The sequence below is a fragment of the Chenopodium quinoa genome, unplaced genomic scaffold (genome assembly GCF_001683475.1).
Source record: "Chenopodium quinoa cultivar QQ74 unplaced genomic scaffold, ASM168347v1, whole genome shotgun sequence".
Classification (NCBI taxonomy): domain Eukaryota; kingdom Viridiplantae; phylum Streptophyta; class Magnoliopsida; order Caryophyllales; family Amaranthaceae; genus Chenopodium; species Chenopodium quinoa.
This window is the reverse complement of record NW_018744593.1, coordinates 5,232,147-5,245,239: the sequence shown is the minus strand read 5'-3', so window position 1 is coordinate 5,245,239 and position 13,093 is coordinate 5,232,147.

Here is a 13,093-nt window from a genome sequence, read left to right as displayed (position 1 = left end):
GTTTCAAATAAAAACGCATCCTAACATTCCAACGTCTATAATTCTTTCCATCAAGAGGTTCTAACTTAGATATATTAGGAATTAGAAATTTGGAAGCCATAATCGTCTTTTAGATTATTATCCTATAAGCAATAAAACAGGAATTACTTATCTCTTGATGCGTAAACCAAAACTAACAATAGTCGTGTTGTGGCGAACCATTGACTAAAAGACGATTCCGCACTACCTCCCGGTGCAGTAAACGTGAAGCGGTCGCCTCCAGGATAAGCATGGCGCCGGAGTTTATGTGCACTCACAACCCGACTGGAATTCAGAATACTTTCCCGGAAAACAGAAAAGATTAAACCCGTGTTTAGCAATTTTAGAGAAGAGAGAAAACGATTGTTGTTGTGTGTATTTGGCCGAAGAAGAATCGAGTATTTATAGGATGAAGGGAGGAAACGGTTAGCAGAAAAGAAGGGAAGAACTTAGCCAAAAAACCATCCAGATTAACTCGGTCAATCAAGAGCAATAATCAAGGGAGTGTAACAGTCAGCTATAATCAAGGGATTAGTGGCTGAATAAATTCCCTAACAGTCAGAAAATCCCAACAGTCAGAAAATCCCAACAGTCAAAACCGGATTAAAAGCTTAGGAATATCCAGTTAACAAAGAAAGGAAATAAAATTTCTCCAAAAAGATAGAGGTCCCACAACCCACCCACGCCCGCACATCGCATTCCCCAAGACCCCAAGTCTCGAGGCCCGAGCCCGACCCAGCTCAGCGCGCACGCGTGTGTGTGGTACAACACCCACCTCCAAGTCACTCAACTAAGTAGTGCTAAAGCACTACAATATATAAACAAGGCAAAAACTCTTCCCCCGACCAATGTGGGACTTTTCCTTTTCATATGTTTTTTCTCTCTTGTTTTTCCTCCAACACTGTTGTTTTATATCAAAAACTTCAAACAAGCTTTCATTTGAGCTTGCTTGGAAATAGTTGGACAACCATTCTCGGTACATTCTCAGATGGCTGCGTAGGAGTGGCGCCCAACTAAAGTTTCCACATGTGTGTGTGTTTTTTTTTAGCAGGCCGGCTATGGAGAGGATGCTCCACTTGCATGAAATAGCGGCTATAGATCTCACACAAATGCTACATGCATGCAGCTTTTCATATATCAATATATATGAATATTTTTGTGTGATGATGATCAGACATCACAGTGATGCCGCTTATGTACCCTTGTAATAGGATATTATTCTTTACAAGCTTTGGCATATATAATCATGATGATATATATAATAAATGGGAAATGTAGGCTAGCCGTTTGAGAATGGCAAGACACTTGGCTTGCTACTCATCAATTCTTGCATGGTGCATGTATTAGATTTTATATCTACATAAATAAATAGATACTCTTTATTTTATTTTTTATTTTTTTTTTACTATTGCCCATCTTAGGAGGATCAAACGACAATTTATGCCATCCAACCTTTCTTTGTGACAACAATAAAATGCATGACTTAGCTAGACAAGTCAGATATTTTTCTTGACCATCTGGTTCTTAACATTCGGGCTCATGACGCTTGTTGTACTTGACATTTGGCCTCATGACGTCTGTTGTACTTGACAGTTGGCCTCATGACGCCTATTGTACATGATAGTTGGCCTCATGACGCCTATATGTTGTACTTCACATTTTACCGTCTAACTATTTCGCACCGGGCTGATGAGTTATTGCCGACCGTGTCTCATACAACTTGGATTATTTTATTTGACCAAGTACATATTTTTATCATGAATTGACTCTCTCCCGTTGTTCGGTGATCCATCACCATTTAGTGCCATTATAGATGTGTCTCCCCACAGACGACGCCAAATTTTTTGGGGTTTTTTGTACGTACCCGAGAAGGGGGTGTGTACTTCCCACAGGAGATAGATCCGTAATGCAACACTCGAACGACCTGGTCACCTGCAATACAACGAACCTCCAGTGTGCAGGAGGTCACCTTCGACGATCCAGTTAGTGACCGGAAAAAGGTATTTTAGAGAGAGGGGGGGAGTATTTTTGGGAGTCATTGCACTTGGAGGATATTGATTCTTTCTCAACTGATGTAAATGATCAGTATTTATAGTGCATTGGGACATGTGCCTTTTAGGTTATTTCACCTAAGTAGATAGGCTTCCCACCGTTTTACGGTTTCTAGGGTTATGGGCTTGAGGCCCGTTTTTACCCTTCTATCATTGAGTAACACGTGTCATGCTCTAATTGGCTCGTTGAGAGCTGAGCTTATGGACACGTGTCGCAGTGGAATTGGTCCATATGTTAAGGGTATTTTTACCCTAAATAGTGACCCTTAAATTTAACATAGTGTAGGCGTCATTCGAAGCGTCTACATAAGCATGTTGTGAATATGCTTGGCACTCATAGGAAGTGGGAATTGACATACAATTAGGGACAAAGCAAAGTAGGGAGCCTTTAAAAGGCAACCACGAAAAGGGACAACGATAGGCAACAACGATTAACCAGTGAAGGTTACACTCCATTCATAATCCATGAGATTACTAGCTCTATATGGTTCGGAACCACGAAAGGAGGATCGGGGATGATGGTACGAAGTGAGTCATGGAGTCACATTCGCCCGTATTGGCCTCTACTCGATTCTTATAGCGAAAAGTTATTCATGCGATCTCAAAGGCATACAAACAAAGATTCAATTTGCTCCAAACTAATATTAGGCTAAATTGGTTGAATGTTAATGCAACATATAATTCTAAAACTTTAATGATCACTTGATTAAACAATAAGATTAAAAAGGAACCTAAACTGGTCGTCCAAATTTTCTTATTAAGCGTTATATTCAATTACATATTCCCTTTAAACATGCAACATGGTGATCAATAATATAATAAAATTCAACATCAACATTAGAAGCAATTTAACCATAATAATAACGATTAGTATATGAAAAACATAACAAAAACCGTTAGAAATTTAACAGGAACAAAAGGAACATGATTCCTTACTTTGATTGCTTTTGCTTGCAACTATAAAACAATAAACGCGTAAGTAACTTCAAAGAAAATTAATAAATAGTAATGGAAATTAAATCAAATGAAAGTAAAGTTAATTTGGGGCCAAACCCTCAAACAATTCTACCTATCACGCCTTGGTTTAAGTGTAGAACATCGGGTAAAGTATGGACTCCAGGGAGTGCTTAAGGGATCTATTGTGAAAGAATAGGGAAGGCTAGTGTTTAGGCTAGAGCATAAGAGGAGATGATTTTTGGTGCCCCAAAACTAAGAAATCAGCCTCGTATTCATAGAATAAATGAACAGGGTGATGCACGAAACCCTAGAATTGAAATGCGCCGCGGAGAAACCCTAGAAAATTGTCGCGCCATAGCAGAAATTGCCGTGACATGGTGCAATTTTCTGTGACACGACAATTCTATTTTCCAGAATTCCGTCCAAATTCATTTTTAACTTTCTGTTTAACATTAAGCACGTGTTAATTAGGCGTTGTTCCAGCTGTTCCGGACTTATTTCAAGTTTAGGGTTTCAATATTTATTAATCGGGCTTAATTAATAAATAAAACGAAATGAATTAAAAAGGGTTTGGGCTAAAATGAGGGTTGGGCTATGCTTTGACTAAACATTAGGATTGAACTGTTGACTGATTTGTAAGTTGTGTTTGACTGAATGTGGATTTTAAGCACTCTCGAGATTAAATACTCAACCCAACCAATAATGGCGGTGAAAGGTTGTTCATCATGGGGTTTAGTTTTGGGGAGACATTTTTAGGTGTCTACACATAGTAACCTTATTTTTAGCATGGTAACCTTTATTCAAACTTGTGTGATCTTTAATTTATTGTGAACTTGAAATACAACGTATGACCCTAATTTTAATATAGTAACCTTTATTATTAATATTGACCAGTATATTAAAAATTTCATTGAAAATATTATCCTCTTATAGTTGTTATAATGTCAAAATGACTTTTATTTCAACATAATAACCTTTATTTTAATGTAGTGACCTTTTTTATTAATAAAATAATTATAATATCTCTAATGTTAGTGGTCCACACTACATTAGTGTGAACCAGGTCCATTTAAGAATTTATACAGTTGAAATCTAGTCACATCTAAAAAAAAAATCTAACACTCTCCTCTCCTCTCTTCTTTTCTACTCCCTCTGTCCCTAATTTTATTGCCCCATCACTATAAAAAAAAATTGTCTTTTCGTAGCAATTGTACATTCGCTACAATATGCATATATATTTGTGAAATAGTAGAGGAACTCGTATCATTTTACAATCGACATAGTAAACCCATATGAAATCGATACGAAAACATAATACTAATTATTCACCTTTTTCTACACATTTATGAAATTATGAAAAAGCGTATCGTTTAAATCGCCACTAAAACCCAAAAATCGATACGAAAAGCCTTTTTACACTAGATTTTAAAATTTTGTTTGACGAAAAGAACATAAAATATTTCATAGCTTTCCCGTCAAAAAAAAAATATATGTCATAGCTTATTGGAAAAACATTTAATATTAGAGCTTGAGGTTGCATGTTTGAATCTTGTGTAGATCATATGTAAGAAATTTTTTTTTTTTTTAGAAAAGGAGTTCAACTTTTGTTGCGATTGTAATCGCTACAAAAATCACCAAGATTGAATGTAGATTTTCATATCGATTAATGAGGATAACCCCAGCGAAAGCGAAAAACATTACTAAAGGGTATGGTAACGGCGGTATATTGTATCGAATAACCATTTGTTGGGAATTTTTTTTTATATTGTAGCAATTACAATCGATACGAAATGTTAAAATAATCGCTATGAAAAGGTATTTTTCTTGTAGTGAATTTGACTTTTCATGGTCTCCAAGACGTACTTTAGAACGTATATATATAAACTCAATTATTATACGCACAAAAATTTTAAAACTTGATATTAATAAACTATACAATGAGACGAATTTAATAAGTCCCCACATGACTGTATCATTTCTTATTGATTAATGGGAATATTTGGTCAAAGTTTTATAAGTTTGACTCATTTATTTGTAATGGGGCAAACAAATGGGGACAGGAGTATTGTTTTACAAATTTTTGGTCATTTGGGCCGAAAATAGTCTAATATCCGCAGAATTTAGACTATTTTCGACCCTATTTTGTCTTATTTTTCTAGCTTTTCAATTTTACAAAACTTTACCTACACCCTTATGTAGGTAGCTCTACCTGCACCCCCTTCTATCATAATGACGCCATCTTATAATTTCTGGATACTGATTCACATATAAAATGTTCATTTTTATATATATATAAATATTTAATTTTGTATCATTAAATATTCAATTTTGTAACATTAAATGTTCAATCTTGTTAACATGCAATATTCAAATTAGTATTTTTTTATTTTTTTTATTTTTAGATAGTTTTTCTTATTAATTTGTCTTAGTTAAATCAATAGGCTTTGTTTGAAAAAATATCTTTCAATGTATAATAAAATTAATTAATTACAATTATAATATCATTTTAAATCAATATATACTCATTGTTTCTTTAGCATAAAAGGAAACTCTTTTAACTTTTCAAATGTACACATGTTTAAGTTTAAAAACAATAAAAAAAATAAAATAAAAAAAAAAAAAAAGTAAAAATCTTAAACATAAAAAATGTGCATATCATATATATGTGCCTTACGAAATGATTATTGTCTTTCAATCTCTGCATTTGGTATAAATAAAAAGTATATAGAATCATCGTCCTTGTCATACGGTTATACCCTTTTTTCTTTTATAATGCTTGTGCGTTTTCCTTTAATTTATACATATATTTTTCTCAATATATACATAATCGTCTTCAACTTTTTTTTTACCATATATTAATATATAAATGAACATTTACCAATATGAAAACAAACATTCATAAAAAAAATTAAAAAAGAACACTATGAACGGAATTTACATTCTATAATCCTAATCAAATTGTCCATTATATTATATATATATATATATATATATATATATATATATACATATATACATATATATATATATATATAAATGGTATCATGTGAGACCACATCCCTTATGTGGGAACCCTATTATATGTGAGGACTCATTATAACCGTTGGATCAATTACATCCAACGGCCACAACTAATCTCCGTCAAACAAAACAATTTCATTTGAAAACAAATTCCTGCGTTTTTTCTCTCTCCTCCTTCCTCTTTCACGCACTATTAGCTTGATTTTAGGTTTATTTGAATAATTATTAAGTTGATTTTAATATGATTTTAGTTTTATTTGAGTGATTATTTTTTATTTGAGTTTTACCTTGATTTTTGTTTGATTTTTTGGCTTAATTTCTTCAATTGTGATTAATTTTTTTGCTTAATTTTATCTGTTTGTTTTCGATATTTTTAATTTCTTCATCAATTTTCTGAAATTTTAGTGTTTGATTTCGTTATCATACATGTATTCTGTGAAGATGGCATAATTGTTTCAGTAACTCGACCTAAATTTTATTGTCCTCTTACCACGAAATCTGAAAATTCTTGACAGACTAAGGTAGCCAAGTGTCCTTGCAAGCTCATTTGTAACCTCTATATCTCTAAGAATTTCTGAACATAGGGTTGTGCTCATATTATGTTCATATATGTTCAATAAACTTGGAGGCATAAGGTTCAGGAATTTGGTAGGCTTTGTCATTCTCTCAGGTTAATTCTTGTAATGAATTGTCTTTGCTAAGGAAAATAATATTGCGACACACTTTTATGCATAGGATTCAACGTGTCAGATAGAGTGCGAGTGAGTCTTGTGACTATTGTATGAATAATATTGGTTATTGTAATCTCTCTCTATTATTTTCACCACTTATTGAACTCAGTGTTCCTAAATCCTGTGTTCACTCAAATTGTAAGAAAAACTTTGAAATAAAACACTCACCCACTCAGGTGGTGTGTGGATAGTGCTTGACACAAGTCTAAGTTTAGTCTTGTTGACTTGTTGTAACCCCTATTTAGTGTTGTAGGTTAGTAGTCTTTCATGTAGGGGAAACCACAAAACAACCCTTGCTTGAGGTTTCTGGTTTTGTGCAAGACTACGAGTGTTTCTTTCTCTTTTTTATTTTTTTATTTTTTATTAACTTGATTTTAGTTTGATTTTTCCTTTGTTTTAGCTAGCTTACATTTTTTTTGGTTTTTTTTTTTTAATAATTGCAGAATTGTTCAGTGCTATGGATTCTTCGGTTGCTATTTATTCTACCGATGCTAAAGATTCTTCGGTTGCTATTGATTCTACTAATGCTATTGATTCTACCAATGCTAAAGATTCTACGGATGTACCTTTGGAAAGTAAAATGTACGTGTTTTCTTATTTGCTCATTTTATGTTTTCATGGTCAGTATAATAGTTATTGTTTGGATAAAACTTGCTCATTTTATGTTTTGTTGCTCATTTATGAAATATCAGGTTTTTTATTCTGTATAGCATATCTGATGAAATGTATGTTCTGATTGGAGTTACAGTCATTTGTTAAATTACCACTAAGTATTTGCTCATTTGACAAATAAGCAACTAACTATTTGCTCATTTGCTAAATGAGCAAAAAACTGATTGCTCCTTTCCCAAATGATCAAAGAAATGTTTGCTTATTTTACAATTGAGTAACTCTTTATTTGCTCATTTCACAAATGAGCAAAGAAATACTTGCTGATTTGACAAATGAGCAACTAACTATTTGCTCATTTGACAAATGAGCAACTAACTATTTGCTCATTTGACAATGAGCATCTAAGTTTTTTCTCATTTGTTAAATTAGCAACTAAGTATTTGCTCATTAGACAAATGAGCTGCTAACTATTTGCTCATTTGCTAAATGAGCAAAATATTGATTGCTCATTTGACAATTGTTCATTAGATAATTTATCAGCCTATGCTTCTCTATCATAACATACTCCAGACCCTCCCCTAAAGTATCCTCTTCACTACACTTCCAAAAAAAATCTATGTGATATTTTACTATTTTTTATGATTTTGTATGAGCAGGAACTTTATTGAAAAGGTGTGTGCTGCCGATGTTGGTTCATTAGGGGCTGTAGTGGCTATAGAGTCTGAGAAGCTCAGTGCATCTATAAAATCGAAAAACAAGCAGAAGAGATTAAAATCAGTCGCTACTAAGGGTAAAGTAAAAGAAGTTGAAAAAGGAGTGAAAGAAAAACAGAATGTGAAGTTCGAGGATCTTGATGGTGAAGATGGAGGATTGAATTTAGGGGATGCGGTTGATGAAGTGCAAGGATCGAAATTTGTTGTTTATGGGACGTTCTGTAATAGGATGTCGCCTTCATCTATCGTTAATGTTGTTAAGAAGCTTTCGGAAGATCAGTTGATTGTTATTAGAGCTATAGGATTTGGGTCCTTAGAGTATTTGAAGGTGTCCCAACTGCCTTTGCAGTTGGATTTTTGGTTGGTCAAGCACTTTGTTGCTCAGAGTTGTTCCTTGAATATTTCTGATTCTGAGCCAAAATTATTGAACAACATGTACATGAGGTCCAAGGGTTGCTAGTTGGAGGCATGGAGATGGATGCAAATGTTTTTTCCAAGGATACTAAAGTCATTACCCAATGGAAAAAACAGTTCAAAAAGAACTCATTATCTGTCAACATTGGGGAGCTTACATTGTATTTGACTGACCATAAATCAGCTGGGCCAATGTTTAAACGCAATCTTGTAGTTCTTTGTGTTTCCACATTAATGTCAGGTAGTCTTTTCATTTTCATATTGCTCATTTTACTTTCATTTTGATCATTTAAATTTATTTTGTTCATTTTACTTTCATTTTGATCATTTTAGTTCTTGTTTGATTATTTTAATTTAATTTTGTTATTTTATGTTAGGAGGACAAAACAAGAATGTTAATCATGAAATTCTCAGATATTTGACTAATGTTGATAAAATCAAGGATTTGAATTGGTCGAATTTTATCCTTGATTCTCTTGTGAAGGCGAAGATGAAATGGGATGAGCTTCCTACTCGATACTTTCCAGGATCTTTATTATTTCTTATGGTATTTTCTACCTTTTCTTTATTTTTTTTTATGTGTTGCATCTTATGGTATTTTTTATCTCTTATTTCTTATGGTATTTTCTACCTTTTCTTTATTTTTTATGTGTTACATCTTATGGTATTTTCTATCTCTTCTTTAATTTGTCATCTGACAGAGTTTATGAAATAATCATTCTAAGGTATTGTTTGAAAAAGAGCAGGATCCCTTGCAATTCTGCACCCCCTTCCCCCCTTAAACAAGAACACACACATACACACACACACACACACACACACACACACACACACACATACACACACACACACAAACACATACATACATACATACATATACACATACACACACGCACACACAACCTGTAATAGAATTTGAAATTAGATTCAGAAATCAGATTTTGAAATCAGTTTCCGAAATCAAAATTTGAAATCAGAATTGATATCAGCTACTAAATTTAAATGTGACCAAGGAGAAGGGGGGGTCAGGTTTGTGTAGGTAGGTGGCAGTATGGGGGGGCTGTTATTTTCTAAGTTTTTTTTTAATTTTTTATGTATTAATTGTTATTTATTTGTTTAATTTTAATGTACTAAATTTTCTTTTCTTACTTTTTTGTAGCTTGTATATGTTGATCGATTTCTCATTCAGGATGTTAGAGCCAAACGAAAAACTCAAGTTATCAAAGGCTGGCCAGCCAATATGTTGTCCAATCGTGAGAAATTGGAAATTTATAAGGGGAGGCTTGGACTTGTTGATAAAAATCTGAAGGTTGTTGGTCCTTCTAGCAGCAAACAACCAAAACTGGTATTTCAATTTCAAATAATTAATATTAATTATTTAGGACATCTACTTAGATTTTCTCTGCCTTTGGCATTGCTTAGAATAGAATTAGTACAAATCTTGCCTTTGCATGTAGAATAGAATAGGTTCAAATATTGTTCATTTGTTAACTGAGCAAATAATTTATTGCTCATTTCACAAATGAGAAAATAATACATTTGTCTATATTTTTTTGAGGTATTTGGCATCAACATGTTCTTACTTTATTTTTCTTTTTTGTTTTGTGTTTTGTTTTTAGGAAACACCGGTTCCAGTTAGTCCACAAAATGAATAAAATGAACAAGATCTAAAGAAGGTAGTTAAATCAATTTTGAAATCAATTTTTTTATATCAGAATTTGAAATCAAAACTGAAATCAGATTTTGAAATCAGATTGTGAAATCAAGGAAATGAGCAATAACTTTTCTATTCAATAATCATTTGTCAAAGCTCATTTGTTAAATGAGCATAAACTTTACTATTGATTTCTGTAATTAAATTTAATTTGCCCATTTTATATGACTTTGATTATTTGATGTTCACTTTTCTTATTTCTTATTTAGTTATTTGATTTATATTTATGTTATTTATGTTTTTTTTTCTAGAAATGCCTTATGGATCTTGCAGCAGCTTCGACTAACCTAGTGCTGGCATACATGGACTTTAATGAAAAGCATGGACAAGCTGTTAAGTATTTTACTCACAATGAGAAAATACGAAAGCTGAAGGAAGATGCCAAGGGAATTTGTGACGAGCAAAGATTGAGTTCCCAAGCTATGCTGAAAAATCATAGCCTTTCTTTTAGCCAAGACAATGTGTATTGGCAAGATCCGATTGTCATTGAAGCTTAGGATAGATTTTCCAAGATTTCAGCTAATGAGAAGAATGCTGAATCCTCAGTCTTTGCTAGGGATGATTGTCCAACCGTAACCGAAGCCATTGATGTTACAAAGATTGCTGCTAAAAGTGTTCAGATAGCAATTAGTTTTCCTGATAATGAAGGTCCTACTATTATAGTTGAAATTGAAAAGGCTGAAGGAGGTTCAAGTATTCCATCTAGTTTGAGATCTTCAGTTAAAAAAGGATTTGGAACTCCTACTTTCAGTTTAGGATTAGATTCTCAAAATAGTGATGATCTGGAGAACTCCCCAACCTTTGTACGACCTTCAGTTGCTCCTGTGAGTGGAGATGTTGGTCCTTCTGCTTCAGTTGCTGATGATGTTCTTGTTCCAAAGAAGCGCAAAGTTCAACCATCAATGCTGCTTAGATCACCTTTTAATTCACGGATTATCAACACTTACTCTACATTATCATAAGTTCAAAAAGATGTCTGGGAAGCTATGTTTGATGATGATAAAAATCATTGTAAGTATTTTTTTATTATAGAATTTGTTATCTTGTACACTAACTCCCATTTGTTTTAGTGATACTAACTTTCTTAATTCTCTTATGCAGTAAAATGTATTTTTATCCAAATTTAATGGAGAGGATGATGTTGAAATCACGAGATTTCAACTTGAAAAGCTTTATACTCAAAATAAAATTGATTCGGAAATCATTAATGCTTGGTGTAGTATCCTGAATTATAATGAGCAATTTAGAAACTAAAATTCTCCTGCTTGTTTCTTTTTTAAGCTTAGTGCTACTGTAAGTTAATATTCTTTCATTTATTTTGTTTTATTGAATTATTCTACAGTATTCCTGTTGTATTTAATATTATTTTTTTTCTTTCTTAAACATGTAGGAGTGTCTTGTTCATTATGAGATTGATTCTGTTAGTCATATGAATGCTATGTTTCGTGAGGTTGCTAAGAAGCTATACGACCAAACTTTTGTCCCAAAGAAAGACATTCAACTTTTCTTCTTCCTAGTTTACGAAGAAGATCATTATTATTTGGTATGTTTCAACACTACCACACAGTATGATAATATCGAGGTTATTGATTATAATGAAGATTCTGGAGATCACACACAACTTTTAAAACATTTGGTACGACTTAAAAGTTAATGTCTATTAACATTATGTTTGCTTATTTCGGTAAAATGATTAGATTTTAGAAATATCTATTACGTTTGGTCATTTGATGTGTTTTTTAGAGAAGTGCATTTTGCAATTTTATGCAATATGGAGGAAATGTACAGAGCTATGTGTTGTCAAGCGATATCAAGCGCATGGAGTATGCTGTGATTGATTCTCCTTGGAAGTCTACAGATATCAAACATTTGCACTGTGCAGTTGCATTGATGAGGCTTATGGATGGAAACATACATGGGTTTGTCAAAGTGGCCTTCAAGTTTGAAGAAGAATAATGTAAGTCTTTTATATTATAGTATCATTAATAATAAGATGTTTTGGTCTTATTTGCTTATGGAAATAAATCTTGCTCATTTGTCAAATGAGCAACCAATAATTTGCTCATTTTTCAAATGAGCAAGCAATTATTTGCTCATTTTTAAAATGAGCAAATTATTCTTTTCTCATTTGTCAAATGAGCAAATTTTTCTTTGCTCGTTTTTCAAATGAGCAAATTATTCTTTGCTCAAATGATGACATTTTCCTCTTTTATTGAATTCTGGCTATGGCCAATATATGGGTTTCTTAGTACTTATCATTTGTAAGGGAATCACCTTCACCTCTACTTTGCAGCTCGCCTTGCTAGTTTTCATATTCTACTATTCTACCTATATAACATTTGCATTTGTTTATTGTATTTGTTGTACTATTGGCTTTTATTCTGTATATCATGTTTTCCACTTTATCTTCCAGTGTGCTTGCGTTTGGTATTGCTCTTTAAGCTATGGAATTTGCCTAGGTCACTTCATCCTTTTTAATATAAGCACTAATAGTGCTTAAAAAGTTCAAAATTCTGGTTGCATAGCTCTATGCATGGTCATGGTCATTTAGGATATATTTTATTCTATTCTTCTACTTCCTACTTCACCCTCCTTCCTGCATTTATATTTTTTTAAAATTTTCTTGTTGCTTTATTTTTTCTTTTTCTATTTCTTACAGGTGATAATCATAGAAAAACTTCGTGTGAAGTACACCCTATCAATAATTTCAAGTGAAGTAAACACAATTCAGTCCGTTAAAGAAATTCCTCAAAAGAAGAAAAAGCAGAAGAAAGTTTTTGTTAAGGCTAAGAAGAAAAGAAGAAAAGGCTTAAGAAAGCTACTTGTTAGTGAAACTTCGGTATTTTACTTGGTGTAGTGTTG